We start from the raw sequence: 23,172 nt of genomic DNA, 5'->3' as shown, positions 1-23,172 counted from the left end.
TTTTCTCTCCTATTAGAGGATACTGACGTACCTATCACATGCGGTTGTTGTGAGGATGGCAAGTATTACTAGACCTGAAGTGTAGGAGCTGGGCCTAGCATGTAACTGCCCTTTAGCCATGCCTATGATAGTGCTTCTCAGTGTGAGGAGAGGGAACACTCAAACTCAAAGGATCGTGGGCAGAAAGTTTTGGAGTCATGAAGTCACTGAAACTGAGTGTAGTCCTAGGCGCTTAATAAAGTGGCCGCCTTTAACGCTTAAAGAAATGATGCCTGTAGCTCATCATACATAGCTTGACCTCATCCTTCAAGGCTTAGCTCAAAGGTCACCTCCTCCAAGAGGTCACCCTTGATTGTTGAAGGCTTCCCTTCACTCCTTACCCAGTTATTCTATACTGCACCATGTTAATTCTTTCCCTCGAAGCGCTTATCACCATCTGTAATTCTCATTTTACTTACTTAATTACTTGTTCTTTGTCCAGCTCCCTTACCAGAAATGCCAGCTTCCTGAGGGCAGGGGCCTGGTCTGTTTTGTTCGTCTCGAACATCACGTTGTCTAGCACAGTTCCAAATGGAACAACATGTCCAAGAAATAATCTTAAGTGTGTGTGGTGCACATCAGGAAACTTCTGGCTTCTCTAGAAGTTCATGTGATGGGGAACAAGGCTGGAACAAAACTTTAAAATTCACGGCACTCAACACCTCTATCAATCACCTCTCTGTGACCTTTCTCCCTTGAAATGGTGATTTGATTAGCAGGACACTTCACCTCCTTCAGCCTTATGATTAGTCATCCCTATGCATCCTACCTTACATACAGAGCAGCATCTAGCATCCAGTCTCCCTTGTCATGAGCTAAATGGAAACTTTCCTTCTCTTCCACAGGCATGGATAATTTTAGTGCCTTTATTTTTCTGATGGATGAAAGGAGTCAACCCTGAACGTTCCATAGAGATCTATGGGTGGCTGCCTCGTCCTCCATTTCAGATTCTATTTGTAAACACCAGCATTCTCTTCACCTTCTAATTATAAACTGATTAAGGTAGAGTGCATAAACATGACACAGAGGACACCACAGATCATGACAACATGAGCTTGTTTGCCTGAAGAGAGATTACGCTGGCTTTTATACTACAAAAGGAACAGGTGCAATAAATTACAGTGCTACCTTGAAATTAAAATTTTTATTCAGAAACCAGTGGTGCTGAGGAAAAAAAAAAAACCCACCTGAGAAGCAATTACATGGTGATAAAATCTGTGGACGTTTAATCCATGGTGGTTGACTCAGTCAGCCATTTTAATTCTGAACTTGGGGCTCTCCAAAGGCATTGCCTGCGTCTTAGGCTTTGCGGAGGGACTTTAAGGCAGGCACGCTGGCTGGCTGCAGGTTGCTGACCTTCCCTTTTTGGGGATGCTATAGAGGTTTGCCTGATAAAATGCAATTATCTGTGCCGCAGAGAGGATAGCAAACCATCAACCAAAGGTAGAAGTAATTATTGAGCTTGGGACATCAGTGGGAATATCGAATGCAGCTCCAAGTTGTTACACAACTTTTAAAAAAGTAGTTAGCTTGGATTGGAGCCTAAGGGGAGAAAAAGCAGTAGTGAAAATGTGCTGTCTTAGGGATCTGGAGACTGGGGGCCCTGGCTGGGCTGTTCTTACGAAGTTCTGTGGCTCAAGTAAGTTACTTCCCTAACCTGCCTCTCCGACATCTCGTGTGTAAAAGGAAGGAAGGGGCTGGATAATTTCTGAATTCCTTTATAGCTCATTCTTTCTCGGGGTATGTCTAATCAGATATTCTTGACAGTGCTCCTCTAAAGCAGTATGTTATTTGAAACATATTGAGGGACGCCTGGGTGGCTCAGTTGGTTAAGCAGCTGCCTTCGGCTCAGGTCATGATCCCAGCATCCTGGGATCGAGTCCCACATCGGGCTCCTTGCTTGGCGGGGAGCCTGCTTCTCCTTCTGCCTCTACCTGCCATTCTGTCTGCCTGTGCTCACTCTTTCCCCTCTCTCTCTGATAAATAAATAAAATATTAAAAAAAAAAAAAGAAACATATTGAAACTGAGAAGGTGAAGACAGAGACTGATTTTGATTTTTTTAAAGATCTTAGTTATTTATTTGTTGGATAGAGAGAGAGCACAAGCAGGGGGAGTGGCAGGCAGAGGGAGCGGGAGAAGCAGGCTTCCCGCTGAGCAAGGAGCCTGGTGTGGGGCTCAATCCTGAGGGAAGGCAGATGTTTACCGACTAAGCCACCCAGGCATCCTGGGACTGATTCTGATTTTAGTAAGGGAGCTTTGTACTGGGCATGAGGTAGAATGTCATGTTATCATGGGAGTGGAACTCTGCATTTATGGCATTTGGGGACCCGGAGGTACTATAAGGTTAAATTCAGGGATACCCACCTCACTGGATGGGATTTTCCAGGCAACACATTCCTATCTCTTAATAACTCAAGTCTCTTTACTGGATTTAGGGACAAATTCCTGGCACAGTCGTAGTGATTTTGGGGGTCAAATGAGGTCAAGGACCCTATTGGTCTTGCTCACTACTATTTTTCCTGCTAGAACATAGTAGGTACTTAATAATTATTTGTTAATTTAATAAATGAATAAGTGATTGGGCACAGTAGACTTAGAGAAAAAAGGAGAGGGGCTTGGGTATCTTCTTATTTTCATTTTCATTTGAAACCATCAATTCTTCTCTGTTACGGCTTCTGAGCAATCCCGGAAGTACTTTGGTACCCTCCCCAAATTCCCATTTTTCTGAGGAAGACAGTGCGGGAAGATTCTTTCTGTGGTGATATTCGAGCTCCTTCTTTCCTCTCCATGATCCAGTTAGAACTAAACAAACAGATATGTTAGAACAGAAGTGAGCCTCAAGAAATAGTCCAGAGACCGTAACGAGATGTTATCTAACTTTGTTCTCTCACCCACCGTCCCTTCCTCTCACTTCCCTAAACCTTCCCTGAAAGCCCAGTCTATTCTGTGTTCTGGCTTTCTCTGGAGCATTTCACTATTGTGCTAGAGAGCCTTACCATCTGTATCCCACATCTGTACATCTGGTTTCACCATGATCTTCTCCAGGATGGAATCTTACTTTTCTTCTTTCTGAATCCTTTTTAGTGCAGCTTCTTTACCCACATCTGCTGAGGAAGGAGGTCCTTCAGAGATGTTTGTGATTCTCTGGGGCATGAACGAGGAGGAAACAAACCTTCAGTGAACAGTGCTGATGATTTGACAGCATCTGATGTGTGCCTAGGACCCACTGGGAGGGCACAAAGCAAAGAACAGATGCAGTTTCCATTCTTAAACTTCTTAAAATTTAGTTAGGCAGTAAAGATCTACACATTAAAAAATAAATCGAGATCTTTTAAAAAAGATTAAAGTCAAGGGCTAGGTTGTATGGATCCTGGCGATTTGGTCTTTGTGGCATTCAGAGGAATCAAAGACAGCTAAGGATGTCATCTTATTTTCTAAAGTAACTGTGATGCACCTTTAAAAACCCAGGGTAGGGGCGCCTGGGTGGCTCAGTGGGTTAAGCTGCTGCCTTTGGCTCAGGTCATGATCTCAGGGTCCTTGGATCGAGTCCCGCATGGGGCTCTCTGCTCAGCGGGGAGCTTGTTTCCCTTCCTCTCTCTCTGCCTGCCTCTCTGCCTACTTGTGATCTCTCTCTGTCAAATAAATAAATAAAATATTTAAAAAATAAAAATAAAATAAAAGCCCAGGGTAGTCACAACCCCATTCTAGAAACAAATACTCTCAAACAAAACAGCCAGCCAGTAAATCTATCTTAGATTTATAAATTTTAGGGTATTTATGGTCTCGGCCTGTCAGGTAGACTCACCCTTGTCTTAGTGAGATCACAAAGACGTGTACACATCTTTCTACTCATTCCTAATTACCTGAGGTTTCGTCTCCTAGGTGAATGTGTTCAGACTGCTTTTCTGCTGATGGAGGCCGGGAGGGAGCCTGACTTTCAGCTGGTTCTATGAATTCCTGGCATTCCTCAGATAAATACCTTAGAAAATTATTTGATGATTTGCATAACTAAACTATCACAAATATATGGGTCTTCTACATCTCTAGGGGTACATTTTGCTTCCTTATAACTATGAAATTCAACATGAATTGAATGCCAGCTGTATGGCGAGTTCTAGTCTAGCTGGTGAGAATATAGTGAAGTGCAAACAAACACACAAGTGTGTGTGTGTGTTTGTGTGTGTGTGTACATGAATGTACAGATATACATGCACACATGCACCTGCCTGGAGTTTACATTCTATTTGGAGGGGACATACTCTAAATAGTAAACACAATATGTAATTCAATGATACAGAATGTTACAAGTTTGATCAGGGCTCTGGAAATGTACAGGGCTGACTGAGGCAGGGGGAGGGGCCGATGGAATGGGAGTGGGTTGGCATTTTACATAAGTTAGTTAGGAGGGACCTCACAGACAAAGGAGCCATTTGGACAATGAGGGAAGGAGGTAAGAGAGTGAGCCATGCAGATAAATGAGGAAGAGCATTTTGGGCAGAGGGAATAGCCAGAAGCAGCCCTCTGACGAGGGAACATGTTGGGTATGTGTGAGGAAGCTCCTGAGGAGGCCAGTGTAGCTAGTGTAGGGAGTAGGAGGAAGTATAATCAGAGAAGATTATATAGAACCTTGCAAGCCACTGTAAATACCTCGGTTTAGATGTTGATGAACAAATAAGAAAAGGAGACTCTTATTTTACATCCATATTTTGTATGGATATATTTGCCAAACTCTCAATAGACCATTTGCCCCAATGTAGTTTTGTCTGCTTTGATCTGATCTGCAAAATGTGTTTTTTAAGGTCAGTCATCTGTCTTTATGGTATAATGGAAATAACCAGCCTGGGTACAACTCATTCAGATTCGTTTCCCTCTCAGTGTCCCTGTGTCCTTGACCATAAAATGAAGCTGTTAAGCTAAATCAGAAGGGGAAATATTTGTACTGTGTATCAACTATAGTCCATTTTAGTGGTTGTTTAAAGTGCCCAGAGGAGTTTGCATTCAGGTTTTGGGCGATGCAGTAAAATCCTTGTGATTGATTACTAATGTCTACTTTGGACACAAACAAGAGGTAATGGGGAGTGTGCTGTGAGCCAACAGGGTGTGAAAACTCTACTATGCTTCGTAGTTTGTTTTCAGGAGAAGGACTGCAGAGTTTTGCTGATTTTGGCTTTCAGCTCTGCTTATTGCAAAATGTGGCTAGGAGGAGGAGAAATTTATAAATAAAGGATCTAATATATATATTTTAAAAGACTTTATTTATTTGTCTAAAAGAGAGAGTGAGAGCATGCAAGCACAAGCAGGGGGAGTGACAGGCAGAGGGAGAAGCACACTTCCTGCTGACCAAGGAGCCCAATGTGGGACTCAGTCCTTGGACCCTGGGATCATGACCTGAGCTGGAAGCAGACACTTAACCGACTCAGCCACCCAGGTGTCCCAGGATCTTTTATTTTTTAATGCAACACAGCAAATCCTCATTCATTGTCAAAAAAATATAAATTTCCTTTTCTGGCCCCTATGATAAAAATAACACTTTCAGGTTCTTCCTCATAAATCAATGAGATATATTGGACAGGTATTTTCGCAGTTTTACAGGAAAATGAAGCACAAAGCTGTAACTAATTGCTTAATTAGCAAATTAATTTTATTTAACTGGAGTAATGGTATAGTTTATTCTCTCAAACTGAACCTTTGGAGAGTGAAAGATGGTGCTATTAATAATTATTCCCAGACGGCGGGTATCCAGTCAGGCTGACCTAGCAAATGGACATGTCTGATCACTCTAGCTTTATTTGAAGACTTGCAGTTGGTTCTTGGATTGGGCAGAACTGGACCCAGATGTTCTTACTCAAAAGCCATTTGCTTTTCCTCCCAATTTTGATGCATTAGATATAGTGCAGGACTCTGACAATTATAGCTGCTAGTTTTTCTGTGCTTACTAGTCATGTGCTAGACGCTTAGACACTTGCTACATGCCATCCTAATTTAGTTCTCATAACACTTCAAGGTCAATAGTATCCTTTCTGGGGCGCCTGGGTGGCTCAGTGGGTTATAGCCTTTGTCTTGGGCTCGGGTCATGATCCCAGGGTCCTGGGATCGAGCCCAGCATTGGGCTCCCTGCTCAGCAGGAAGCCTGCTTCCTCCTTTCTCTCTGCCTGCCTCTCTGCCTACTTGTGATCTCTGTCTGTCAAATAAATAAATAAAATCTTAAAAAAAAAATAGTATCCTTCCTATTTTATAAATAATGAAATGAAGGCTTAGAGAGGTAAATACCATGTATTGTTAAGGTCACAGAGCTAGGAATGAGTATCTATATTCAAGTCTAGCTCTATATAATCCAAAGTTCAGGTTCAACTCCACAATCTTTTTCATTAAAATATTTGTGTTAAAATATTCAATTCTTTCTAAAAGGAATTCTTTACAGCTAATGGAAACATTTTATATCTAAAATGGGTTTCAAGTAAAACCTTGGTGTTATGCTTAGATTTAATCAGTGTTTGAAGAAAGGAGGCACGGAAGGTATGGGGATTGAAATTCGAGTGAACTCCGGGGCAAGCAAGACGGGGGAAATATTGCTCTTCGACATGGATAAAGGAAGCCTTGTCCAAAAGAGGGAGAAGTTTTGTTTATCTTTCTGTTCCAAAGGGAATAACTAGGCAGAGTATATTCTAGGAGAGACTGGAGCGAGTGGGAAGAACCTTTCTAGTTGCTGCTCAGATGTGTGCTAGAACTACAAAGTAAAGATTTTCCTTTGATTAACTCAAACTGCTTAGGAAGGTGAAGAGTTCACCTGTCAATGGGACTTGGTAGTGCTAGCCAGCAGCAAAGAGAAGGTGCTCGGGAGATCTTGAAGCTAAGCTACCTTTAATCCCTTAGTGGTGCATAGGGTCTGGGGTTATGACTCTGGGCTGTGGATCAGGGAGAGTTAAAAGCAATGTTGTAACCAAAGAAAGAGTAAGCTCATAAAGGAAAGTTAGTAACTAATACTTAGAGTCTACTAACTTCAGAGTTGCCTTAGAAATAGTGATTTAATGTGTCTCATCAAGATTTGATAGATGTATGAAATATATATTTGAATATATATTTAAATATACATTGACTATGCAGTGAAGGCATATTTGAATATACATGTATTTGAATGCTCATAAATATATTTAATTTCATTGTCAAAGAAGGTGGACTAAACGAAGAGTTATCATTGTAGTGCCATCTTCCAAGTAAGACTTGGCTTTGATGTCTGTCCCTGGTAGATTACCACTAACTTGAAACAGAATATCTGAATGATAGCATTGCTTACAAAGAGGGGGAAAAAATCTGGCTTGATTACTAGTGTTCAACAATCCACGTAAGGAAAAAGAAGTCTAGAGAGTGATGATCTATTGATCTCTGTTTTCTGACTATTTAGAAGCCATTGCTGTCCTTCTCAAGGACCACACACATGCTCGGTGCTGGTCACAATTTTGCCAACATTGCAACCGGTGTACCTATCTTTCTATCTTTGTGTATCACTGCACCCTCTTATTCTCTACCACACTTATCACAGTGCCAAAAGAAAATAGAATTTTCACAATTTCTTGGTTAGATCCTAGATAAATAAGCAATTTTTATGTTCATGGATGATCAGCAATTTGTTTTATAATTTTTAAAAAATTTTAAATAAACATATAATGTATTATTAGCCCCAGGGGTACAGGTCTGTGAATCGCCAGGTTTACACACTTCACAGCACTCACCATAGCACATACCCTCCCCAGTGTCCATAACCCCACTCCCCTTTCCCTCCTCCCTGCCCCCTACCCTGCAACCCTCACTTTGTTCTGTGAGATTAAGAGTCTTTTATGGTTTGTCTCCCTCCTGATCCCATCTTGTTTCATTTATTCCTTTCCTACCCCCCAAAGCCCCCATGTTGCATCTCCACTTCCTCATATCAGGGAGATCATATGGTAGTTGTCTTTCTCCGATTGACTTATTAAGCTAAGCAGATTTTTTTTTTTTAGAATTTTATTTATTTATTTGAGAGAGAGAGAGAGAGAAGAGCACGTTAGCAGGGGGAGGGGCAGAGGGAGAAGAAGGTTCGCTGCTGATCAAGGACCCTAACTTGGGGCTCCATCCCAGGACTCTGGGACCCTGACCGGAGCCAAAGGCAGCCACCTAACTGACTGAGCCACTCTGGCGCCCCAGCGATTCTGATGTCATGAAGAATAAAGAAGATATGGAGGACCAAAGTCCATGATCTTCATTGCATCTCAGATCCCAAACATTCTATATGACCAGGTTACTGAACGCTAACCTCTAAAACCTCATTTTAGAAACAGTAGTATTGTGGAATAGGATGCTTTCATTCCAAATCTACTTCCTGCTCCACAAAAGCCAGCAACAACATTGCAAGTAATCAAGCTAGTATGTGTGAGTAATAGCCTAACCTAATCAATAATTTAAGGCCTGTGTGGATGTAGCTGCGTGTGCTCCTCGCTCCTTCCTTTGTTTTGTTGTATTTCTATTAGTTTTGTTATTTCTGTTGTTTGCTTCCAAACCCACTGGAACGTCTGTGGGCTGTAGAGATGTCAAGGTCACAGTGAGAGTGAACCGGTGGTGCTGGTCAGGGAAACAATTCAAGCAGGACCCAAGAGGGGCTGGGAATAGTATCAAGACAGAGGTGGAGTGATCAAGTTGAGCCGACAAGAGAGAGCCTCGGTCTTTGGAGTAAGACTGGTGTATAAAGTGAGAACGCAAAAAGCAGCAGGAAAGCCTTCATGCTGATTCTGGTAACTGGTTGAACTGGAGATTTAGAAGTTCCCCTGGTCAGGGCAAGAATTGGCTTTAGATCTTGGGGGTGTCTGGAGCCTTCTGGTGATGCACGGGTGGTGCCAGCCAGGGCGTGTGATGCAGGGAACCAGTCGGATCCTGAGTATGCCTCAAGGAGAGACGGATAGAGACTCCCAGGCTCCAGCCCCTTCCCATCACTTGCTCCCCTTTGTTCCCCACTGAGGCCAAGAGAAGACCAAAAAGCCATCTAATTTGGTTAAGATAAACTAACAAGTCATTGCTCCTGCTGAGACAGAAGAAAAAGAGGCCAGTCCTGTTTGAATAAGAAAAGAAAAGAAACAGTCCCCTGGGGTGATTTAGCGATCTGCGGAGACACCTCCACATAGATTATACTTCCACAGGAAGAGGCCGTTTGGCCTTGAGAGACCTCGAAAGCACCCCGTTACCATCCCCCATTATCTGTAACCATAAAAACTCACTCTTAACCCTGTCGGGTGCTCAGTCTTTGGGAAGGGATCCTGTGGAGCCTGCTGGCGATAATAAAGCCAAGTTTTCCCTGCTTTCCTCTGTGCTGTTTGAGTTTCCTTGGTCGCTTCAGATTTTCAGCAACAAAGAGAGAATGTGTGTGTGTGTGTGTGTGTGTGTGTGTGTGTGTGTGTGTGTGTTTGGTGGTGGGGCATGGGGGTGGTCCACATCCACACAATATTTCATAACAAAGATTCAGAGCAGTCTGTGAATTTGGAGATTTTGGATAGAGTATTGCGAGTCCCTAAGATTCACTGATTCTCTGGGAGGACTCTCAAGACTCAGCGTATTTACAACTAGGATTTGTTTTAGGGAAAGGATACAAAGCAAAATCAGCAAATGGAAAAGGCAGGTAGAGTGTAGTCCGGAGGAAACCAGGCATGAGCTCCTGCAAGTCCTCTCCCGGTGCAGTCTCACAGGACATGCTTCCTTCCTCAAGCACTGGATTGCGACCTGTGTGTGGCTGTTGTCTACCAGGGAAAATCGTGAGAGACTCGGTGCCCAGGGTGTTTACTGGGGGCTGGTCATGTATGGCCTGGAACAAAACTCCAGGCTTGCAGCATAAACCACGTTGTTTGTATGACCTGTGCAGTCACAGTGAGCCACTGTCCTCAGGCAGAGAACGGTGGCGCCCTCCTGAGCCCGGGCTCCCAGGGGCCCGCTGAGGGCTATGTTCACAAGCTGATCTTCCTAAGAATAGGAGCTGCAGACCTGCTGTGTGAAACTCTTGTCTACACAGTCACCCTGACCACAATTCTGTCAAAAAATGGGGATGGCTGCCCCGTAATATTAGGGAGAGTCTTACGGATGTGGGAGTTTCTTATTTTAGGTGTCTGCAAAGAATGTTCTGAGGTGATTTCTGCTTCGTGCTTCCTGGTGGAGTGAGAACTGCAGGCATTCTGGGTGTGGGGACCCAGAGAACCTGCCTCCCTGGAGTTGTAGCCCCAGCTGTCTGCAGAATGTCACTTACTGCTTATCCGCCAGCCACACCGTCTCTCACTAACCACATCCCTGCAGGTCGCAGAGGGGCCTCCAGCTCTGTGGCCCCGGAGGCCCTGAATTCCCTCATTACTTCCTTCCCTACCCCCCATCTTTGCTCTGAAGTCTGTCAAGGCAGATTCCAGATCAGATTCATTCTGGAAACCTCTAGTGTGCCAGAACAGAAACTTGCACAGAGTAGAGGGTCAGTGCCTAAATGTATTTACTGAGATGCATGCAGGGGTTGCCACCTACCAACCTCAAAGGTCTCCCTCAAAAGACTGGCAGGCTTAAAAGCTTGTGCCCAAAGATCTGGATCTTCTCACCAACGTGAGGCTGCGAAGAAGAGAAAACATCCAGCTGGGTCTGAAATAAGAACGTAAGCAAGGAAGCTAAAAATAAACAGCAGTGGGGGTTTCCTCAATTCAGGCAGGCTGTGACAGCACCCGGTGTCAGGCAGCTCCGTGCTGCGAAGAAGAGGAATACATTTAGAAGGTTTAATGAGGGGGGAATTCTATCACTGTTGAAAAGCCCGAGTGAACAAATGACACACGGTTTTCCTAGACAGGAGCGTGAAAGTCCCTCCCTCACCCCTTAAATCCCTGGGCCATGTGACATGCTTTCTGTCTTCCCATATACAATCGGGTCACCCAAAGTCAAATCCAGGGAGGAGGACACCCAGTCTCAACACTACACTCCTAGGGGCTGCAGGGCGTGGCATCGCTCACCAGGACCTCTGGCTTCCAGACACAGAGTCATTAACGGGGTATTATTATTAGAATGAGCTTTTGAATCAGGAGTGGTTTTCCACGCCTTTTAGCCTTAGAAGCCTCACAAAATTTTATGCAAAAGTGCAAATGACTGGTTTCCCCTCTCCTCCACGGGGCCGGAAGTTGTTTCCTAGGAACCCCTGGGGTCCTGCAGGGCCCGGCTGCCCTGTGCTGTCATCTGAGAGGGGCTGCCTGCCAACGACCTGCTTGCTAGCTTCGGAGCACAACGTGAAGCAACGCTATGCTCTAGACCTCTCCCCTCCACACAAGGACATTGACGCCTGAGGTGAGGGGATTCGCAAATCAAGAAATTAGTAACAACGGTGGGATTTGAACCCCGGAGCAGTGACTCTGGGTTTATTGCTACTTCAGAGTTTTCCTGGGTTACAGGGTCTCACTAAGCTATACAAAAATGCTGGCAGGGCAGGACTCCTGGCTCAGGGTGTCAGGTACCTTGGCCAACTAGAAGAAACAGAAGAGGGAACAAATCCTTGTGGTCATTGGTGAGCTTTGGGAGGTGCCATCCTGGTTGGGCAAACAGATGGTAGGAGAAAAGCTGAGGAACCACCAACAGAACACTGTTCATAGAAGACTGTGAGCATCGCTTCAGCTGCTGATGTGGTTTGGAGTGGTGGAGTTCAGAGCCAATGGTCAAAGAAGAATTCTCCAGACGTATCGGGTGCAAAAAGGTGGTTTTATTAAAGCATGAGGATAGGACTCATGGGCACATAGAGGGCACTGGGGTTGTGAGGAGTGACTATTTATATAAGACTTTCTGTGTGTGGAGGGGAGGGTGTTGGTAGGGCTCCAGGAAATTGAGTCTGTAACAGGTTTCTGGAGATTGCTTTTTTCTTGTAAATCATTGAGACAGTTGCAGACAGATGGAGACTCATGTCCAGCAGGACGGTGAACTCCCTCAGCTAACCATTTGTTTTTCCCTTTCCTTTGTTCTAGGGTAGCCAGGAGTGCCTGGGGAATGTCCCACAGTTCTCACGTTGGGGGTGGGTTGTGGGGTGTCAGCTTGTGCTTTGCCCTCAGCTTGCCTTTTGTGGGCTGTGACTGAAGGCACTTTTGTTTATAGCTGTGATAACCAGCTGCCTTGTTCTGCGTTAGCCATTAGCCGTTAGTTTTGGAGTCTCCACCAAACTCTGGGCTCTAAAAGAGGGCAGGATCTTTGCATCTTCTGCTCTGCATCGAATCTCCAGTCCCAGGTACATGATAGATGCTGAGTAAATATTGGGGATTGTTGTGGGCTGAGTTGTGTCCCTCCAAGTCCATATGCTGAAATCTTAATCCTCAGTACCTCAGAATGTCACTATCTTTGGAGATAGAGTCTTTAAGTCATGTAGGAAGCCCTAACAGGAAGATCAAAGCGTCGCATGTGAAATGACCGCAGAAGAGAAGTAGAAATTACCAGTATGACTGGTGTTCCTAGAAGAGTATAAGGAGGAAATGATGACTCAGACACAGGGGGAGAGGTGAGGACAAAGGCAAGAAGGCAGCCACCTTAAAAATGAGGAGCAAGAAACCTCAGAAAAAAACAATCCTGCTGCTGGCACATTGATCTCAGACTTCTAGGCTCTGGAATTGTGAGGAAATAAGCTTCTATTGCTTAAGCCATCCAGTCTGTGGTATTTTGTTAGGGCATCCCAAGCAAGCTAATACAGGGATTAAATTTAAAAATAAATAAATAAATAAATAAATAAATAAGGTAGGTGTGATGTTTCTCGGTTTGTGGCTCTAACTCACTTGCAATAACACATTTGACATTCCTGTGAAAGAAAGATGAAGGAGAAAGATCTCGTTCAAATGATCTTGAATGGTTACTGATTTGAGGTAACACATGATGAGAATTTGTCCTGTTTTGGAACACAGATTCCGAACTGGGTGTGATCTGTAATCACTTCCTCCTGCCTAGCCCCTGAACTTTTGCTGTTAAAATGTTTGGAAGTTTTTGGTCTCCAGTTTTATTTTTTTACAAAACAGAGGGAGAAAGGAGAAGCACGGGTAGCAACACAGCTATAAAGCTAATTAATACCTTAGCTTATCATTAGAAGGTGTTGACAGAGTATCTCTTTTAATAAACCCTGTAAATAGCAAGGGTTTTGCCACTGTCATCATTTCTCTGGAAGAAGCAGGTGCTTCCTTCTGTGGCTAGGCCCCCAAAGTAGCTTTCACTTTTTTGCCATAAATTACTAAAGAGAGAGAGATAGGAGAAACCACATGCTTTGCAAACCATTGTGGGGCAGATAATTAGACATCCTGGCATGGCTTATTTCTACCAGGTGTTTCCTGGCACTGCTGAGCCTGCTTTCAAGCCTGGAAGGGGGGGGGGGGAGGAAGGGAACGGGTAGGGACACAGGCAGTGAAAACCCGTCATAATATAGGACTCTGAGCATCATAACATTGGATGTCAAGAATTCCTTCTTTATACTTAGAGCTTCCCTGAAACAGGTCAGCTGGTTTTTCAGGAGCTCTGGATTAATGTAAATCTGACTGTAGGATGGAGGGTGGGTCCCTTAACCTTTGTAAGTCTCAATTTCCTCATCTGGAAAATGAGTGTAATGATAGTTTATACCTCATAGGATTTTCGTGAGAATTAATGAGATGAATTTAGCACAGGATGTTAATAACTTAATAAAAACTAGCAGTATGGCTGTGAAGTAGACTTCCCACAGTGCTGAAATACTTGCGGAGATGGAAAATTCACTAGCTTCATCCTTCCTTCAGTTCAGAAAACCCCAGTACCTGGGAGTGAGGTGACCTTAAGTTGAGGCTCTGATCTGTTACTTTTAAATAACAGGGTTGCTGGTCAGCATCTGTCACAGGATTGCTGGAAGGAGCAAATGAGAGAATGTATAAGCTGTAGCAACTTATTGTTATTGCTTCCCAGGGCTGTGCAAGACAAACCATAGCCATCTAGCGCAATTATTCTCAAGTTTGAACAGGTTTGGACATAGGAAAACTAGTATCCTATAAATGTTGTGAATCCTAATGTGTGTTCCAGGAAAACTCATATCCTGTGAAAAAGGGAAAAGGTATTTTAGGGGAAAAGAGATTCTCACTAAATAAGCCTGGCAAACACACTGAACCAATGAACCCCCCCCCCCCCTTGGAGATTCATAGGGCCTATGGTAATATGAAAGGCCCTGAGAAGTCCTGCATTCAAGAAATCTGTTGGACTTTGCTCACCAATTCCTTCAATGTATTTGTCCTCGGAGCCTTCTTTCAGGGAACACCTCTTAACATCTCATCATGCAGGACACCATTTTGGAAATGCTGCCTATACTTAAGACATTCACAAAGGCTTCACAGTGTCCTCAATCTTCTCCTGCTAAGTATTATTCTTTTAACCATGTTCCATGATTTTGAGTCTCTTACCATCATAATCCTTTTTTTCCCACGTGTTTGCTTTTGTCTGCTCTGTACTTGAGTACACAATTCTTTTTTTTTTTTTTTTTAAAGATTTTACTCATTTGTTTGACCAAGAGAGAGATCACAAGTAGGCAGAGAGGCAGGCAGATAGAGAGGGGGAAGCAGGTTCCCTGCCAAGCAGAGAGCTAGAAGCAAAGTGGGGCTTGGTCTCAGAACCCTGAGATTACCACCTGAGCCGAAGGCAGAGGGTTAACCTGCTGAGCCACCCAGGCACCCAGAGTACACAATTCTAAGTGTGGTGGACAATTAGACTAGACAAGGACAGGCATCTTCTAGGACACTGGGCTTTGTGTGGCAAGAGAATCATGAAAGACGAGGAGGGTCAAGTAAGTCATTGCCAGTCTCTAAATTTTCTTTGTTTATTGAAAACAAGTCTCTCCGAATATCACAAGGCATGCCACCAGGATCCCTGGGGTCACCCCATCTTTGGATCTCAACAGTATTTATCCTGGTAGAAGCAAACGTACTGTCCCTCTGTTTGGAAACAAGTGGCCCCTAGAGGGCAGTATAGTCACAAGAATAGACTGGCAGCTCGGTTTCCCAGGACTTTGGACACGAAGCCTGCAGCGTTGTTACTCTGAGGAAGGGCTCTATTCTTTCAATTTATTTTTATTTTCATTTCTCACAGAATGCCTTAGGAAATAGTCAAAATGTCAACCGGTTCATAGAGGCAAACACTGAGGAAGGGTAAGGGTCCCAGGGGAAAAGGCAGCCTGGGCCTCAGAGAGGAAAGGGATCTTCTGTCAGCGGCCCTGGGTGGTGGCTGCAGGCTCTCATTTCCTTGTTCTTGTATCTGTTGCTATTATTATGCTTCTGATTTAGGGCTGCAGTTACCAGGAAAAATTCATCTTTATCTTGAGCTGGAGCAAACTTCTTTAAGAGCAAAAAATACCTTAATGTTCCTGGGCTTTTGGTTTTCAAATTCGATGAAGATTTTAATGCAAAGGGAAAGAGGACCTTTCTTGCAGTAAGTAATGAACTGTTGTAGATCATAAAGGGATCAATATCCACCATCCTGCCGGTGATGAAGAGCCCGTGCTGAGTCACAGTTTCGCATCTGCCACTTACCGGGAGGGTAGACTTGGGCGAGTATTTTCAGCTCCAGGAACCTCTTGTTGTCATTGGCTAGATACACCAGGAAGCTCTGTCGACCTCAGAGGATGGTGATGAGGATTAAACACAATGACAGATGTAAAACACCTTGCATAACAAGAGCTCTCAAAGTGTGGTTCCTGGGCCACCTGCATCACATCACCTGTTAGCAAGGCAGATTCTCGGGCTCTGTGGAAGGTCTACAGTGCCAGAGCCAGGGATCTGTGTTTTGTTTTTTTGTTTTTTTTAAAGATTTTTTTAAAAAAATTTATTTATTTGACAGAGAGCGAGAGAGCACAAGCAGGCAGAGCAGCAGAGGGAGAAGGAGAAGCAGGCTCCCCACTGACCAGGGAGCCTGATGTGGGGCTCGATCCCAGGACCTGGGATCATGACCCTAGTCAAAGGCAGTTGCTCAACCAACTGAGCCACCCAGGCACCCCCTGATCTGTGGTTTAAAAAAAAGTGATCTGTGTTTCACTCCAGGTGACCTTGAGGCATGCTAAAGTTCGAGAAATGCTGTTGTACAGAAGAAACTGGCTGTTGGATACTCAGAAAAATTGTATTTTATCATTGTTGTTGTTATGAATTACTGCCTGGAGTACAAAATAGACAGTCCCTACTTGAAGAGATGAACGGTCTTGTTAACAGGAAGATCAAAGCGTCGCATGTGAAATGACCGCAGAAGAGAAGTAGACATTGCCAGGAAGGAGATATGGGTGCCTGAGGACCCTTCTGGTGTGGCAAAGCTTTGTGGTGGCTTAAAGGATGAGTAGTATGGAAAAGGCAGCTGGACATGAGTGGGGCATTCGGGCTGAGGAGAGAGAAGTAGTGAGAGCTGTGGGTTACAGGAGACAAGGATTGAGAAGTATTGAGATGACCACTTACTCAACATTTGTTTAAAATTTCTGACTATCCATTAGAGGCCAAATGCTGTCCTTCCTGCCCTGTGGGTGTGGAGATAGAAAGACCTGGGGCAACAAATTGAGAATTGGATGTCTTCCTTCTTATCCTCCTCAATCGTATAAATAACATGTACTGAGGGTTTACTATGTATTAGACGCTGTTCTGAGTATTTTACATGAATCCGCTCAGTTCTAACAAAAACCTGATAACATCTGTATTTAATATTATTATTACTATTAATTAGTTTTGTCATTTTATAGATGAAGAAACCATGGTTTAAAGAAGTTAAAATTGCCACGAGCCATGCAAGTAATTAAGTAGAGGAACTGGGAACTAGGTCTCTCTGATTCTGAGAGGCCCTTGATCAGTTCTTCTTGAGGACTGGGCGAGGGGAGGTTTGTGTGATAGAACCAGTAGTGATCACCCCAAATTGCATTTGTTCCTTTCCATTCCCCAGGCTTCCATGCATTTGGGTGAGGCCGCATGACTAAGGCAGACCAAAGCAATGTGAGCAGAAGGTACGTGTATCTCTTCTGGCCTAATAATAACTAATACATAATTCTCCAGCTTCTCTTCTCTTGCATGGGTGATGCAGAGGGTAGATTTGTGTTCTGGAAGTACCATTATGGGACCACGAAGCCCTTGTTGGCTCATATCCCTGACCAACTTTCTGGAGCAGATCCGTGTCTCTGATGGGTATGTAGCTTAAGCAAGAAATACTCTTTTGTCAAATTAAGAGGTAGTGATTTGGGGGTTATTTGTTACTGCGGCAAAAGCCTCGACTACACTAATACAGTTAAAAAAGACAGTAAAATTAATGTATAAAATCAAAACGATCCTGAATTTTGGCCTAAGAATATTCCAGTTTAGTTTATAGGTAAGTTGGACCATTGCAAGTTCTTTTTTGTTTGTTTCAAAAATATTTTGTCTCTTTAAGAAACTGAATTAAAGGTAGACATAACAGTGTATATTACATATAGCACTTTCTGAGATAATCGTGTTTTAAAATCTTTCCAGCTTGGGGCGCCTGGGTGGCTCAGTGGGTTAAGCCGCTGCCTTCGGCTCAGGTCATGATCTCAGAGTCCTGGGATCGAGTCCCGCATCGGGCTCTCTGCTCAGCGGAGAGCCTGCTTCCCTCTCTCTCTCTCTGCCTGCCTCTCCATCTACTTGTGATTTCTCTCTGTCAAATAAATAAATAAAATCTTAAAAAAAAATAAATAAAATCTTTCCAGCTTGATGACTGAAACCTATCCATCCCAGGATCCTGAAAAATCCAGCAATTGACGTTTATTCTAAAATTGACTGGCTTCTTCATATACACAGAATCAGTACTCACACACCCACCTGTATTTGCACACATCCAAACAAACAGAAACAGCAACAAAAGGGAATTTCTTCATACACTTGTGTGTCTTAATTTTCAGTCTGGGAAAATATGATTACCTGAGACATTTACTCCTAGTTGCCCTGAGGAATGTCTTCAGAATTCAGTCCCCAGAGCAAGACTTGATCTTGAAGTCCACCGCCAGCCCTTTCTCCTTGCCTTTGGCAAATGAAATGTGACGGCATTGCTCTCTGTTGGTCTGGCTGCCAGCACGGGCATGGAACACCTCTTTCCATTTGCTGCGCTCCCTAAAGAATAGACTGGAAGTTCTTTCAGACCTTTTAGATTCTTGGTATGAGCTCAAAGATCACCTGAGCTGGCTGAATGATTCTAGGTTTTTATTTTTAATGTCAAATTATAACAAGAACCTCCAGGGCCTCAAGGGAAATGTCTTTGAAAGAACATAGCATCGTGGTGGATCTTTCAGCCAGGTAAAAGTTCAGGAACCAATTGCCAAGGGCAAGTGAAAGACAGTGGGAGAAGGAGGTGTTATTTAAACATTCATGTATAGATGCAAACATATGTTCATTTATATGGGGATCTATACCTGAGAAAAATCACATTTCAACAGTGTGTATATTCATAATAAAATTCAATGTGGAATTAATAGTGGTTGTTTATTTGGTTTTCCTGAAACCAGTTTATTGAGATGTGAAATGCTAAGAGGCAGCTGTGTTGTTAGACAAATAGGCCACAGTAGAGTCCAAAGGTGGGGTAATCTTTTTTCCAAACTGTGTAAGGTGTTGGTCACAGAGCATTAGAATAGAAGTTTTAGGAGGGAAGGTGGTGTGTTTAGACCAGCATGGCAAAGGGGCCAAGAAGATACAACATCAGATTTTGGGTTGGGAGGTCCTATGCATGTCAGTCGACATGAGTGGGATTTAGTTCTGTCATCTGAGAAATGGAGATTTCATCATTTATTCAGTAAATCTCTGCGTGTCTTACATTTTCGGAGTGCAGGGAAGAGGATCATTGTGGTTGTGCTCTCACATAAGCATTCAGATAAATGAACCAGCTATTTTTGGTTAATAAGCACTTCTATGAGAAAAAAAAAAAAACCCAACAGGTTGAAGAGATAGAAAATGACCAAGGGGTAGCAAGGTAATTTTAAGGAAGATTTGAACAACAAGGGAAGAGAGCGATCCAAAGTTCTGGAGGACATGGGAGCAGAGGAGCACAAATGGACTAAGACCAGGAGGAAGCAATGTGCTAGAAGCAGAACGGGCCAGGGAGCAGCAGAGGTAGGAGATCTGAATGGGAAGCAGGTAAACCGCAAATGCCATAGGGTCATGCTGACCATGGTGAACTGTTTGGATTTTCAGTGGCTTTATTTTATTTTGCTTTATTTATTTTATTTTTTGAGAGCTAGAGAGAGCATGCATGTTAGTGGGGGAGAGGCAGAGGGAGAGGGAGAGAGAATCCCAAGAAGGCTCTATGCTCAGGGCAGAGCCCGACGTGGGGCTCCATCTCACCACCCTGAAATCGTGACCTGAGCCAAAATTAATCAATCTAATGCTTAACCAGCTGAGCTACCCAGGCACCCCATGAGCTGTTTGGATTTTATTCCAAGTGCAATGGAAGCCATAAACAGGTTTAAGTAGAGGAGTGACATGATCGGATTTTTACATTTTTAAAAGGCTCATTCTGGCTGCTTGCTGAAAACAGATTATTGAAGGGCGAGAGTAGAAGGAGCAAGACAAGTTAAGAGGATCTTGCAGCATCCCAACATTGCGCAGGGATCAGGGGAGGTAGAGGAATTTTAAAATATTCCACATGTTTGGCTAAAATAAAACAAAAAACACACCCTGCACTCCCAACCAGAAACTCGCAAAGGAACAAGAGTGTTCACTCTCCGAGACAAGTGTGCCATTTACTCAATCAGAGATGAAACAGAAAGCCATCAAAGCTCAATATTAGTAAATGTCTCAATCATCGTGTGAAGAATGATTTTTTTTTTTTTTTTTGGGGGGGGGTATTGATTTAGCCAGGGAACAGAAATCGCTTGAATTGAATTTCGTATAGTGGCTCTTTCATGGAGACAGTTGGATGTCTAGGTGACAGAAGGACTGACATGCCAAGCAGGGGACAGTGAGGCAACCAGAGATCAGAAGAGTGGGAAGCCCCTAGCACTCCACACCTCGAGGGATAAAGGCTCCAGATGGTACACCTGGAGCCCAGCGCCTGGGTCACCAGAGGAAGCTGGTGGAACTGAGTGTGTGTGTCTGCAGGAAGGCGATACAGGCTCTGCTGGAAATGCGTGGGAGAAATTAACCCTGGCTGCTCTCTCTTCCTGCCTTTCAGTTTCTCGCCAGTGCCTCCCATTGGCCAAAGCTGCAGGAGGCAAGCTGAGGGGGCACCAGGAACGCGCATCCTGCAGGCTTTGCTGGGATGCAGAACAGAGCAGGGGCGTGGGGAGGAGTGGACCTGGGGACAAATGGGTCCGGGATTGATGCAGCTCTGTCTCTGCCTCTGCATTAACAGAGCAGCAGGGTAGTGCCTCCTCTACTTGGGAAGAATGATCAGTGGAGGCAAGCAGCCCCCTATAAATGCCTTAGCACAGTAAGAGCTCAGTTTTCCCTCCCATGACAGTCGGAAGCAGGTAGTCCTGATTGGTGAGTGGCTCTTCTCCATAGAGACATTCAGGGCCTCACCCTCCTTTAGGCTCAGAATCCTTTTCATCTAGCTAGCAAGAGGGGAATGAAAGCATGGAAAACCCCATTAGTTTCTTTATTTAATCCTCACAACATCTCTATGAAGTGGGTACAATTATGACATTGACAACCACGGGATACAGAAAGGTTAATTTACCAGTTGAAGGTCACACCGCTAGTAAGTGATAGAACTGAGATTTCTTTTTTTTTTTTTAAGATTTTATTTATTTATTTGACAGACAGAGATCACAAGTAGGCAAAGAGGCAGGCAGAGAGAGAGAGAGAGAGAGAGCAGTGTAAGCAGGCTCCCTGCTGAGCAGAGAGCCTGATGTGGGGTTTGATTCTAGGACCCTGGGAGCATGACCTGAGCTGAAGGCAGAGGCTTTAACCCACTGAGCCACCCAGGCGCCCTGGAACTGAGATTTCTGACCTAAAGAATGAAGAGCTAGGTAAAAATGGTGATCAACAGCAAATTGGTAGATGATTTATTGCTGAGAGTGGCTTACATCTCAAAAAAGAGAAAGAGATCTGGAAAAACAGTGCCAAGAGTCCTAAATCAATAGGATGAAATTGAATGGGGGAACATATACATACCTGCCCTTAAACTCAGAAAAACTACTTTGAAAATGTAATGTTTCTGCTCTTCTTTGGATCTTTATTTTAACTGTGTGGATGTATACTTTGTTTCATTTCTAGGCTGACAGTCATTTCTGAAATAAAGTATAACTTAAAAATAAATACCTATATACATATTGGATGAGAAACACCTGATTTAATAGAGCTTACAAGAAATGGATTTAAAGATTTTAATTGTCTGTGAGCTTATTATGAATCAGCAGGCAGAGGGGACATTGCAAAGAGGATTTCCATCAACAGAAGCTAAGCGTCCTAAATAAAGGAGGTGACAGTCTTTATCTACCTGGCCCAAACTCCAGGGTTTGGGTCGGAGCGTCCCATTTGAGGAAAGACAGTGACACACTAAAATGTGTCCCAAAGAAGGTAACAGTGATGGAAAATGATCTTGAACCCTGGTCATAGGAGAATGGGTTAAACTCAGTGGTAGACAGATTAGAGGAAATGTGATTCGGAGAGACAATAGTGCAAGCTGTAGGTTTTCTCTGTAGGCCTCCAGAGGACAGAGCCTACAGCTAGAAGCCAAAGGAAACCTGAATTCTACCCCAATGTGAACAAGAATTTTCTAACAAATGCAATGGGCTAAGTGTAAAAGACCAGCCCATCAAAACTGAGACTGAGTATAAAGCTCATGAATGGTTGGGGGAGATGAAACTCCTTAACATAGCTCAAGATATCCTGTGGATCTGGTCCCTGCTTTACTCTTGAAGACATGGTTTGCAGTGCTCTTTCCAGTCTCTGCATTCCAGCCCCACTGGCTTTCTTAGTCCTTTATATATACATTGATTTTCCCACCGGAGGCCATTTGCATATGGTTTCCCTCTACCAAGAATATTTTTCCATTTCCTTTTTTCTTAAGATTGTATTTATTTATTTGAGAGACAGAGATATAATGAGAGATAGAGAATGAGTAGGGGAGAGAGAGAGCCTGACACGGGGCTTGATCCCAGGACCCTGAGCCGATGGCAGATGCTTAATGGACTGAGCCACCCAGGCACCCCCATTTTTCCATGTCTTTTTGATAATAGACATCTTAGTGGGTGTGAGGTGATACCACATTGTGATTTTTTATTGTATTCGTTTAGCCAACATGTAGTACAGTATATCATTAGTGTTTTTTTTTAAGATTTTATTGATTAATTTGACAGAAATAAAGAGATCAAAAGTAGGCAGAGAGGCAAGCAGAGGGGTGGGCAAAGCAGGCTCCTTGCTGAGCAGAGAGCCCGATGCGGGTCTCAGTCTCAGGACCCTGAGATCATGACCTGAGCTGAAGGCAGAGGCTTAACCCACCGAGCCACCCAGGTGCCCCCATCATTAGTTTTTTATGTAGTGTTGGGGATTTATTAGTTGTATATAACACTCAATGCTCATCACCACATGTATCCTCCTTAATACCCATCACCCAGTTACCACCCCTCCCCCACCTCCCTTCTGTAACACTCAATTTGATTCCCAGAGTCGAGAGTCTTTTATGGTTTGTTTCCCTCTCTCATTTCTTGCCATTCAGCTTTCCCTCCCTTCCCCTAAGGGTCCTCCATGCTTTTCCATATGTTCCACATACGAGTGAAACCATATGATAATTATCTTTCTCTGCTTGACTTATTTCACTCAGCATAACCTCCTCCAGTTCCATCCATTTTGATGCCAATGGTGAGTATTCATCCTTTCTGATGGCTGAGTAATATTCCATCGTATATATGAACCACATCTTCTTTATCCCTTCATCTCTTGAAGGGCATCTCGGCTCTCTCTACAGTTTGGCTATTGTGGACATTGCTGCTATAAACATTGGGGTGCATGTGCCCCTTCTTTTCACTATGTCTGTATCTTAGGGGTAAATACCTAGTGGTGTAATTGCTGGGGCATAGGGTAGCTCTATTTTTAACTTTTTGAGGAACCTTCATACTATTTTCCAGAGTCGCTGCACCAGCTTGCATTCCCACTAACAGTGTAAGAGGGATCCCCTTTCTCCACATCCTTGCCAAGGTTTGTTGTTTC

The 23,172-nt window shown here is 43.8% G+C and overlaps 1 long non-coding RNA gene across 2 annotated transcripts in view; it reads left to right on the top strand.

Annotated features, from left to right (window-relative positions):
• Nucleotides 1-18,724, top strand: part of LOC309863721 — a 56,111-nt gene extending 37,387 nt beyond the window's left edge. For both annotated transcript variants that reach the window (XR_014311214.1, XR_014311215.1), the window contains exons 2-3: nt 16,964-17,024; nt 17,739-18,724. This is a non-coding gene — a long non-coding RNA (uncharacterized lncRNA). The remainder of the gene's footprint in view (nt 1-16,963; nt 17,025-17,738) is intronic.
• The last annotated feature ends 4,448 nt before the right edge of the window (nt 18,725-23,172 follow it).

This window comes from Mustela nivalis, assembly GCF_964662115.1.
Source record: "Mustela nivalis genome assembly, chromosome: 1".
NCBI classification, from domain to species: domain Eukaryota; kingdom Metazoa; phylum Chordata; class Mammalia; order Carnivora; family Mustelidae; genus Mustela; species Mustela nivalis.
The sequence above is the reverse complement of the archived record's forward strand: the minus strand, read 5'-3'. Positions and strand labels throughout refer to the sequence as shown.